This window comes from Oncorhynchus mykiss, chromosome 24 (assembly GCF_057628025.1).
Source record: "Oncorhynchus mykiss isolate SJ-2025 chromosome 24, ASM5762802v1, whole genome shotgun sequence".
In the NCBI taxonomy this organism is placed as follows: Eukaryota; Metazoa; Chordata; class Actinopteri; order Salmoniformes; family Salmonidae; genus Oncorhynchus; species Oncorhynchus mykiss.
In genome coordinates, this window is record NC_143045.1 from 25,108,796 (window position 1) to 25,119,495 (window position 10,700).

General features: G+C 42.4%; 1 long non-coding RNA gene and 1 pseudogene across 2 annotated transcripts; both read right to left on the reverse strand.

The window, feature by feature from the left end:
* Window positions 1-1,781: 1,781 nt before the first annotated feature.
* Window positions 1,782-4,823, reverse strand: LOC110503377 (dehydrogenase/reductase SDR family member 13-like; annotated as a pseudogene). Its single transcript, XR_016491401.1, has 4 exons — window positions 4,717-4,823; window positions 4,368-4,486; window positions 4,096-4,218; window positions 1,782-3,734 (listed from the first exon to the last, which is right to left on the reverse strand). The product of XR_016491401.1 is annotated as a dehydrogenase/reductase SDR family member 13-like (transcript).
* A 2,708-nt stretch (window positions 4,824-7,531) lies between these two features.
* Window positions 7,532-9,844, reverse strand: LOC118944101 (uncharacterized). Its single transcript, XR_016491402.1, has 2 exons — window positions 8,683-9,844; window positions 7,532-8,569 (listed from the first exon to the last, which is right to left on the reverse strand). It is a non-coding gene; the product is annotated as an uncharacterized LOC118944101 (long non-coding RNA).
* Window positions 9,845-10,700: the final 856 nt, after the last annotated feature.

The following is a 10,700-nucleotide window of genomic DNA, read 5'->3' on the forward strand; positions in this document are numbered from 1 at the left end:
AAATACTTCTCAGTTTTATCAGCTGTCTGGGGGGCTGGTCTCAGATGATCCCGCAGGTGAAGAAGCTGGATATGAAGGTCCTGGGCTGGCGTGGCTACACGTGGACTGTGGTTGTGAGGCCGGTTGGACAAACTGCCATATTCTCAAAAACGACATAGGACGCAGCTTAAGGTAAAGAAATTAACATTCAATTCTCTGGCAACATCTCTAGTGGACATTCTTGCAGGCAGCATGCCAACTGCCCGCTCCCTCAAAACTTGAGACATCAGTGGCATAGTGTTGTGTGACAAAAACTCCACAATTTTGATCTTGTCTCATCACTGCAACTCCCCAAATGGGCTCGGGAGAGGCGAAGCTGGAGTCATATGCCATCCCATCTGGTTTGCGCTTAGTGGGACTATCATTTGTATTTTAACAGGAAACTGACTCAACGCACCTCCAGGCTGTGTGCGGACTATTTGATCAAGAAGGAGAGTGATGGAGTGCTGCCTCAGGCCTCCACAATCACCTGTCCTCAAACCAATTATTTTGTGAAGTGCACCAGTCCCTCCTGCAGCAAAGCACCCCCACAACATGATGCTGCCACCCCCGTGCTTCATGGATGGGATGGTGTTCTTCGGCTTGCAAGCCTCCCCCTTTTTCCTCCAAACATAACGATGGTCATTATGGCCAAACAGTTCTATTTTTGTTTCATCAGACCAGAGGACATTTCTTCAAAAAGTACGATCTTTGTCCCCAACCATAGTCTGGCTTTTTATGCCGGTTTTGGAGCAATGGCTTCTTCCTTGCTGAGCGACATCATTTTCTGGAATTTTCCAAGCTGTTGAATGGCACAGTCAACTTTGGGTATGTAAACTTCTGACCCACTGGACTTGTGATACAGTGAATGATAAGTGAAATAATCTGTCTGTAAACAATTGTTGAGAGAAATGACTTGTGTCATGCACAAAGTAGATGTCCCAACCGATTTGCCAAAACTATAGTTTGTTAACAAGAAATTTGTAGAGTGGTTGAAAAACGAGTTTTAATGACTCCAACCTAAGTGTACGTAAACTTTCGACTTCAACTGTACAAGTCTAAAATCACAATGCGCAATACTAAGCGTCGGCTGTAGTGGTGTATAGCTCGCCGCCATTGAACTCTGGAGCAGTGGAAACGCGTTCTCTGGAGTGATGAATCACACTTCACCATCTGGCAGTCCGACGGACTAATCTGGGTTTGGCGGACCAGGAGAACGCTATTTGCCCCAATGCATATTGCCAACTGTAAAGATTGATGGAGAAGGAATTTGTATTTATTTTATTTAACCTTTATTTAACTTGGCAGGGGAGTTAAAACAAATTCTTATTTACAATGATGGCCTACCCCGACAACGCTGGGCCAATTGTGCTCCTCTCTATGGGACTCCCAATCACGGACGGTTGTGATACAGCCTTGAATCGAGCCAGGGTCTGTAGTGATTCTTCGTGGTTAACGAGTAACCACGAAGAACATCTGTTCTGTATGGAACCCAAGTAGTGCTCCTATTTTTTTTACTTGTAATTTTCCTTCCCTGAATATTGTGAGATAATAAGCACATCATGTAAGTCCATTGGACCTGTAGTAGGACATTCTTCAGAATGGCACATCATTCATCGGAAAGTCATTTTGTTCACTTTACATGCTTTCACTCCGTGTTGTTAAAGGCCCCTGGGAACTGTGGCCATAGAGAAATAGGCAAAGCGACATAAATAACTCCTCCCTTTCTTCTAACCATGCAAAAATAACATTTTAATCAGTGGTGTAGGGGGACGTTCTTTTATTCACCAGGCCCAATACTCGAACTTTGTCATTTGTTTAACAAAGTCTATTAAAATGTATATTATCGGTCTCCATAAAGAAAGCATTATGAGTTATTGCTGACTAAGATCAAGAAATGATCATTAGATACGAATATAAATGCAAGTATTTAATAACATTGTGTATTACAGTTCATGCCTTTTACGAGGCAAACTCATGTTACAAGGCATGACCGGTGATGCGCTACTGCCCCCTGGTGTACAAGGAAAACATGACAGCCACACAGGGGTATGAACACACCTGTACATTGTACAACACATCCATTTACTGGTAGCATAACTTCATTCAGAAGCAAAAACAGAACTTTGTGAGCCATTCAACAAAATGGTTGGTAGCATTTTTTTTGTTTATCAATGCTGAACTGAAATGTGTAATATATCTTCGCATTGACCACAATGAAAAATTGAAAACTAAACAGCCCGTAAATGATTTACCACGTGCATTTCAACAGATCTATACATAAACCTGGTTTGTTTATTATACTATTAGTAAGTTCTGAAGAACATCTATCCTTAGGACCACTACTTGGGTTGGGTCCCATCTTTTGTTTACCCTGTGCTGAACACAAGTTGTGTCATGACATACCATAACTGCAGTTCCTTCAGTTTCTGCAAGTTCATGGTGAGTATTTAAGTGTAGCTACCCTGTCCTAGTGAATGTAATGAATGGCTGGACTGATAACTGTGGGAAAGTTCAGTCATCAATCCCTTTCCATGGCATTGTGCCACAAAACCGGTATAAATGATTCTCATTAAAACAAAAATAAACAGATTTCACTACAGCCCTTTCTTCATGTGTCATTAAAGGCCACTAGGACCATGGCCATAGAGGAATAGGTGAAGCGAGAGCGATGACTCCTTCCTGCCATCCATACATACATAAAATATAAAGCAGTTGTGTAGGAGGACATTATATTACTCACCTGGCCTCATACTTTGTAGTAATTTGTTTATTAGTCTATTAACTGACTCCATAAAGATAAATAGCAATGTGCCAGCAAGTATAAGTTATTGCTGACTAAGATCAAGAAATGGTCATAACTAATATAAACGCAAATATTTAATAACAATGTAAAAGGAATGAATTCCAATATTCAAGGAAAAATCATACATTTAAAAGCCATCCTTGGTGATAACAAGGCATTGGTCTAGGCATGATGTGAGTGAGAGAGTGAGAAGCCTGCTCCCACCTCCTCCCGCCTGTGTTTGCCTTCACGGACATTGATTCCCATCATTAGAGAGCAGTGTCCAATATCTTGTCAGTATATTCCAAAATCTTTGCCGTGGCTAGAACCAGTCTCTCAGGACAGGTCGGATAGCCTCTCAATCACCTCCCACAGCTTCCTGGCCAAAGCATCATCCCGCCCCTTGGCACCGACGTCCTGTAGTGCACAGGAAGATAAGTAGCGTCCACTCAGCAGCTCAATACGCTCTTAAAGCCCACAGTGCAGGGTGGTCTGAGCTCCCCTCTCAGGCTACTGACCTGGGCGGAGGCTGTAGGTGGAGGGCTACTGACCTGGGCGGAGGCTGTAGGTGGAGGGCTACTGACCTGGGCGGAGGCTTTAGGTGGAGGGCTACTGACCTGTGCGGAGGGCTACTGACCTGGGCGGAGGCTGTCCCATCCAGGCGGTTGGCCAGCACCCGGTTGAAGACCACATTGCACAGCTTGCTGTGGCAGTAGGCCCTGAAGTTAAGCCAGGTAGACTGGCCTGGCACCAGATCCTTGTGTGTACCCAGGAGGACAAAGTCCACAGAGCCTAGCCGGTGTAGGTGAGCCGACACGTTGACACTGCTTCAGCCGATCCAGCAGCAAGCAGGTCAACAGGAAGTGACCTAGGTGGTTGACCCTGAACGCCATGCCAAACCCATCCTCAGTGTGGCCAGGCCCCAGCATTCCTAAAACAAATCTAATCGTATTGGTCACATACGTCAAATACAAGAGGTGTAGAGTTTACCGTGAAATACTTACGAGCCCATAACCAACAATGTAAAAAAAAAAAGCTAAAAAGACAAATATTTGCTAAAGAAAGAAATAGGGAGTTGAGGTAATACAGTATGTTCATGTAGGTAGGGGTAAAAGTGTCTAGGCAAACAAGGTGACACACAGTGAGATCAGAGGGAGTTAGACAACACATAATGGCCAAGTATTTGTCATCAATTGAGAATTATTTTATCCATGATTCATTAGGGTTAATTTAATAGAGAAAGTACATTTTATGTTTTGGGAATTCATGTTTACATTCCCTCTCTGCCACACCTGCATTGTTGATGAGCAGGCCCTATCTGGGTTCAGTCTTTAGGAAGGTTTCAGCAAAGGAGCGAACAGACTTCAGACTCCCCAGATCCAGCTGCATGAACACCACCTCATTCCCATGGCTCCCTATAAAACAGAGGGGGAATCAAACTGTGGATTTCAAACACCATACATTTTCAGACAGCTTAAACAAATCTCAAATCAGTATGTATTGAGATGCCAACTCCACAATCTTATATTTACATTATTTATTTTATCTATAAGGCTCCTCTAACCCTTCTGATATCATAGACAGCAGCCTCTGCCTTCTGTTTGCTGCGGCAGGCAGGGATGACCCTGGCACCTCTCTTGGCCAAATCCAAAGCAGTAGCCTTTCCAATACCAGTGTTGCTCCCTAGGGAACAACAAAACACACTTGAATGTAAAGGTCTTCAGCATGAACGCACTTGAAACGTGATCACACTAAAACAGTCCCCATCACGTAGCAAGGCAACAACATTTGCCTAACTAAACTGTTACAAAAGCAGTCTTCCCTTTCAGTGTCACACAGCAGCATCTTCACTCGCTGAACACGTTCTAATAAAGTATCAAATACAACGCAAATTTAACACATTATTACAGTACCGAGCATTGTTTCTAAATTTGGTAAGGTAATGTCGTTTGCAAGCTAGCAAAGTTCAGCAGACTAACTTGCTGCAGCATGCGCCGTTTTTGTTTTATTACACCAAGCGTTTCCGGGTTTAATTTATAGTTGCTGTACGGAAGTATTCCACCAGATGTCGTATTTGTAATCTGCATAAAAATCGGCTCCATATTGAAGGTATACATTCTAATCAAAATCATTTGTGGGTAGTGTAGTAGTTTATTTTCTCTTTAGGCGTTCTACTTCATTCAAGTGAATCACTCTGAATAATGAAATATTCCCAATCACAAACGACTCAGGCATCATTACATTCAGGTTCAGGTAATCTTAGCTAATTATCAAGGTCAATTTTTATATTTTAAAAGTAACTCAATTACTTTTACTCTGAGTACTTTTTACACCAGTAATTTTACTTCTAAAGTAGGATATTTCAGTACTCTTCACCAGTATTTTTTATTCCAATCCATATGATCAAGGCAACAAACAGCATCAGCTCCTCTGCTATATCCACATGATCTATAAATGCTGTTCCCAAGGCTCAATTGCTACGCATGTAGAGAGCTGGGTGAGGAATGAGAATACATGATCTGAAATATGAATGGATGCGCTGTTAGGTGCTGGCACAGTTATTATACAACCACCAATGAATACACAACAGCTTCATTGAGCAACATGTACTTTATTCCCTTCAGTCTTGAATTGCCCAGTAAGCCTATGCTTCTTCATTCCAACATCCACCGTTTTGGGTGGGTCCTTTCATTATGTTCCAGATATGATATCTACTAGGGCAGAGTGGAACACCCTAAGTCACGTGGGGTAGGCCTAAGAGCTTAGAAGTTAATGCACAAGATCAATCCTAGATACAAATCACACATGAGTAAGCACTTTTAGAATACCTGACACTGTTGGTTGATTTAAAGGGTAAGTCAACTCAAATGTCAAAAATCATTTTGCACACAAAGGGGTCATAGGGGTAGGTTTTCACTAGTCCACACAGACTCTCACTGACTTCCCATAGCTTCTTGGCCACCGTCTCTGGCCTTAGACGTTCCTGACTGTACAGTTGTGGCCAGAAGTTTTGAGAATGACACAAATATTAATTTCCACAAAGTTTGCTGCTTCAGTGTCTTTAGATATTTTTGTCAGATGTTACTATGGAATACTGAAGTATAATTACAAAGGTTTTTATTGACAATTACATGAAGTTGATGCAGAGTCAATATTTGCAGTGTTGACCCTTCTTTTTCAAGACCTCTGCAATCCGCCCTGGCATGCTGTCAATTAACTTCTGGGCCACATCCTGACTGATGGCAGCCCATTATTGCATAATAAATGCTTTGAGTTTGTCAGAATTTGTGGGTTGTTGTTTGTCCACCCGCCTCTTGAGGATTGACCACAAGTTCTCAATGGGATTAAGGTCTCTGGAGTTTCCTGGCCATGGACCCAAAATATCGATGTTCTGTTCCCCGAGCCACTTAGTTATCACGTTTGCCTTATGGCAAGGTGCTCCATCATGCTGGAAAGGGCATTGTTAGTCACCAAACTGTTCCTGGATGGTTGGGGGAAGTTGCTCTCGGAGGATGTGTTGGTACCATTCTTTATTCAATGACTGTGTTCTCAGGCAAAATTGTGAGTGAGCCCACTCCCTTGGCTGAGAAGCAAACCCACACATGAATGGTCTCAGGATGCTTTACTGTTGGCATGACACAGGACTGCTTCTACACCTGCATTGCTTGCTGTTTGGGGTTTTAGGCTGGGTTTCTGTACAGCACTGAGATATCAGCTGATGTACGAAGGGCTATATAAATACATTTGATTTGATTTGATGGTGGCGCTCACCTTGTCTTCTCCGGACAAGCTTTTTTCCAGATGCCCCAAACAATCGGAAAGGGAATTCATCAGAGAAAATGACTGTACCCCAGTCCTCATTAGTCCAATCCCCGTACCTTTTGAAGAATATCAGTCTGTCCCTGATGTTTTTCCTGGAGAGAAGTGGCTTCTTTGCTGCCCTTCTTGACACCAGGCCATCCTCCAAAAGTCTTTGCCTCACTGTGCGTGCAGATGCACTCACACCTGCATGCTGAAATCCTGAGCAAGCTCTGTACTGGTGGTGCCCCGATCCTGCAGCTGAATCAACTTTAGGAGACGGTCCTGGCACTTGCTGGACCTTCTTGGGCGCCCTGAAGCCTTCTTCACAACAATTGAACTGCTCTCCTTGAAGTTCTTGATGATCTGATAAATGGTTGATTTAGGTGCAATCTTACTGGCAGCAATATCCTTGCCTGTGAAGCCCTTTTTGTGCAAAGCAATGATGACGGCACGTGTTTCCTTGCAGGTAACCATGATTGACAGGAAGAACAATGATTCCAAGAACCACCCTCCTTTGAAGCTTCCTGTTATTCAAACTCAATCAGCATGACAGAGTGATCTCCAGCCTTGTCCTCGTCAACACTCACACCTGTGTTAACGAGAGAATCATTGATATGTCAGCTGGTCTTTTTGTGGCAGGGCTGAAATGCAGTGGAAATGTTTTTTGGGGAGTCAGTTCATTTGCATGGCAAATAGGGACTTTACAATTAATTGCAATTCCTCTGATCACTCTTCATAACATTCTGGAGTATATGCAAATTGCCATCATACAAACTGAGGCAGCAGACTGTGAAAATTAATATGTGTGTCATTCTCAAAGATTTTGGCCACGACTGTACAGTTGGAGAAGTAGCGTCCAGAGAGGGGCTCCAGGTTGGTCTGACACCCCTGAAAAAGAAAAAGGAGAGCGGCACACTCTAGGAGGTCAGATGCAATAATTTAATAACCTAATAACCAATGTTTCAACAGACAAGCTGTCTTCATTTATCCAGGTCAGTCAGACACCCCAACATAGTGTTCTTGAAGAACAACATGGAGATGACCTTCAACAGCATTAACAATACAGTGTCTGCATAACGGCCCAGCTCAGGTTAGATTAAACCCAGGAGAAAAAAAACACAAGCACTAGAGTTGAGTTATCCATTCATAAAACATATATTAAAAAATATATATATTTTAGTCATTTAGACGCTCTTATCCAGACCGACTTACATTAGTGTATTAATCTTAAGATAGCTAGGTGAGACAACATATCGTTGTGGGATTTATTTAAGATACTCTTTAAAGAGGTAGGTTTTCAGACGTTGTCGGAAGATGGTCAGGGACTACACTGTCCTGATATTAGGGGGAAACTTGTTCCACCATTGGGGTGGGTGCCAGAACAGAGGAGAGCTTGGACTGGATCATTAGGCATTTTATTCTACTTTACATTCAACCAAGGTAGAACTAACTTGAAAACTGCAGATACCATTACATTCAAAAGCTTTATAAACCTGACTTAGCAGCACTGACCAGGGTGGAGGCTGAAGTAGGTAACATTTGTGTCCTTCAGTCTCTTGGCCAGTTCATGGGTGAAGAGAACATTACACAGCTTGCTGTTGCTGTAGATGTTAAAGACATCCATGGCAGACTTGCCTACTCCCTAAGTGCTCGAGCAGTTTAAATACATTTTGCCAAAATTATGACCCAGGGACGCCACATTAACCACTCGACTGTCCTGAAGCAGGTTGGTCAACAGGAAATGACCGATGTGGTTAACACCAAACATCATCCCCAAGCAGTCTTCTGTGTTGCCCTGAATGTAAATACCTGAGAGGAAACGAGACATCATTCATCCGTAATCACTTCTATGGGTTGATGGGAGTTCAGGGTGCATCTCAATAGTCTTAAGTAGCTTCATCTCCTCACAGCCTTTCTTTCATCCTGTAATGATGCAAAGGAACCGGACAGGTGTATTGCTTTCACCTGCCATGTCAGCACAAATAAAGAAGGGTAGAGGGAAGAGAGAAAAGTTTAGAATTATCGAGATACACCCAGAAAAAGAGTGGTCCAACAATACCTCCTCAATCCTCCTTCACCTCTCAATCTGGGTCCAGTCTCAAGACGATTTCAGCAAAGGAGCGAACAGACTTGACTCCCCAGGTCCAGCTGCATGAATACCACCTCATTGTTCCCACTCTCCTACAGGACACAGGCATTTCTTTGTTACTCTGTCCCAATTTAATTGAACAATTGATGCCGAACCATTCATAGATTTATCATTTTCCAAAACGCCTCTTTTCACTTCGACTTATGACTGCCACCGCACGAGGGTTGTGTTGTAATAAAATGTGCTAATGTGAAGAAAGTCAGATTGTTGAACATCTCATTCTCTTGATGTCAGCGAGAGCGGTCTCAGCTCTCCGCTTGCTGTGGCTGGCCAGGATGACCCTGCTACCTCTCCTGGGCAGATCTAGCACTGTCATCTTCCCTGTGCTTGTGTTACTTCCTGGAGAATTAGTATTTATAGGATCAATGCAATGTAGGGGAGATCGGAGGCAAATGTAAAAATATATATTTTACTCTATATATAGACCACTTGAACTATGCCTGTCATTTTTTTTTACATCAGTCTCCTAATCATTCATAGGTCAGTACATAAAACAGTCGGGTTACAATACTGACTTTAATCCACAGTCTGGACGTTTCATTTGCCCCCAGTGCCAGGGTCAAATGTAACACCTAAAAAATAAACCAAATAAATTCAACTTCAAATACTTCTGTTTGAATTATCACATTATCATAGACATATGTAATGATTTTGCTATCAAATTATGTCTAAGTAACCAACCAATATTTACAGTAACACCCATTTGTGAATGGCCATTCAGTTCCTCTCAAAACATCTGAATAGTCTGATGGTGCCCAAATGATATCTGTTGACAACTTATCTGGCAATCTACAGGACCCCAAGGATATTTAATGTTAGTTTTGTATAATTCATAAAAATCTTAAGTTAAAATCACTTTTTTTTTTTTTTTTTTTTTCATCATTTGGCTTAGGTTCATTTTAACACTGTGTTACAATTGCCCCCAACCCAGCAGCCATGACACAAAACCTCATGTGCCTAGCAAGAGACAACAATGTCAATGTTTAACTAACAGATAGTGATGAAAATGATGCTAGCTCGAGTTCTTGGACATTAAGGCTCAGACAGTACAAGAAAATACAGTGCAATATTTGTCTGAAACTCTTCAACCAGGAAGATAATCTAAATGGGCATGTACTGTACTCTAACTTGTTTCTGTTTGGAGAAGTTCTAATTGTTACAAACACCCCCTGTTACAATTGCCCCCAGTCTCCCCTACAACCTGCAGCAGTGTGTTCGTTGAGTTTTACAACCAGGGAAATCCCCAATGAAATAATATACAAAGACAAACGAATTTAAGAATGCTATATACATGAAACGATGTACAGACAAAGAAAAGTACATCTACTCTACATTATTACATAAAAGTGCCATGAACTTTCCTCCTGTGTCAATGTGGGGAAATACAGGAAGCATTGACAAAAACAGTCATATAGGCCACCAATACCACTCCAGCCACAAGAACAAAGGCAGCCATTGAGCTTTCAGATCCTGTGTAGCACTCAGTAAAGAGAACCCATAGCACACACTGCGCCCTCTGGAATTCCTTACCGTAAAGTTATTCTCATGGTCTAAAAATTCCTTACCGTAAAGTTATTCTCATGGTCTACAACTCCTTACCGTAAAGTTATTCTCATGGTGTAGAATTCCTTACCATAAAGTTATTCTCATGGTCTACAACTCCTTACCGTAAAGTTATTCTCATGGTGTAGAATTCCTTACCATAAAGTTATTGTCTCAGCCTCCAGTATTTATGCTGCAGTAGTTTATGTGTCGGGGGGCTAGGGTCAGTTTGTTATATCTGGAGTACTTCTCCTGTCCTAGTCGGTGTTCTGTGTGAATTTAAGTGTGTTCTCTCTAATTCTCTCTTTCTCTCGGAGGACCTGAGCCCTAGGACAATGCCTCAGGACTACCTGACATGATGACTCCTTGCTGTCCCCAGTCCACCTGGCCGTGCTGCTGCTCCAG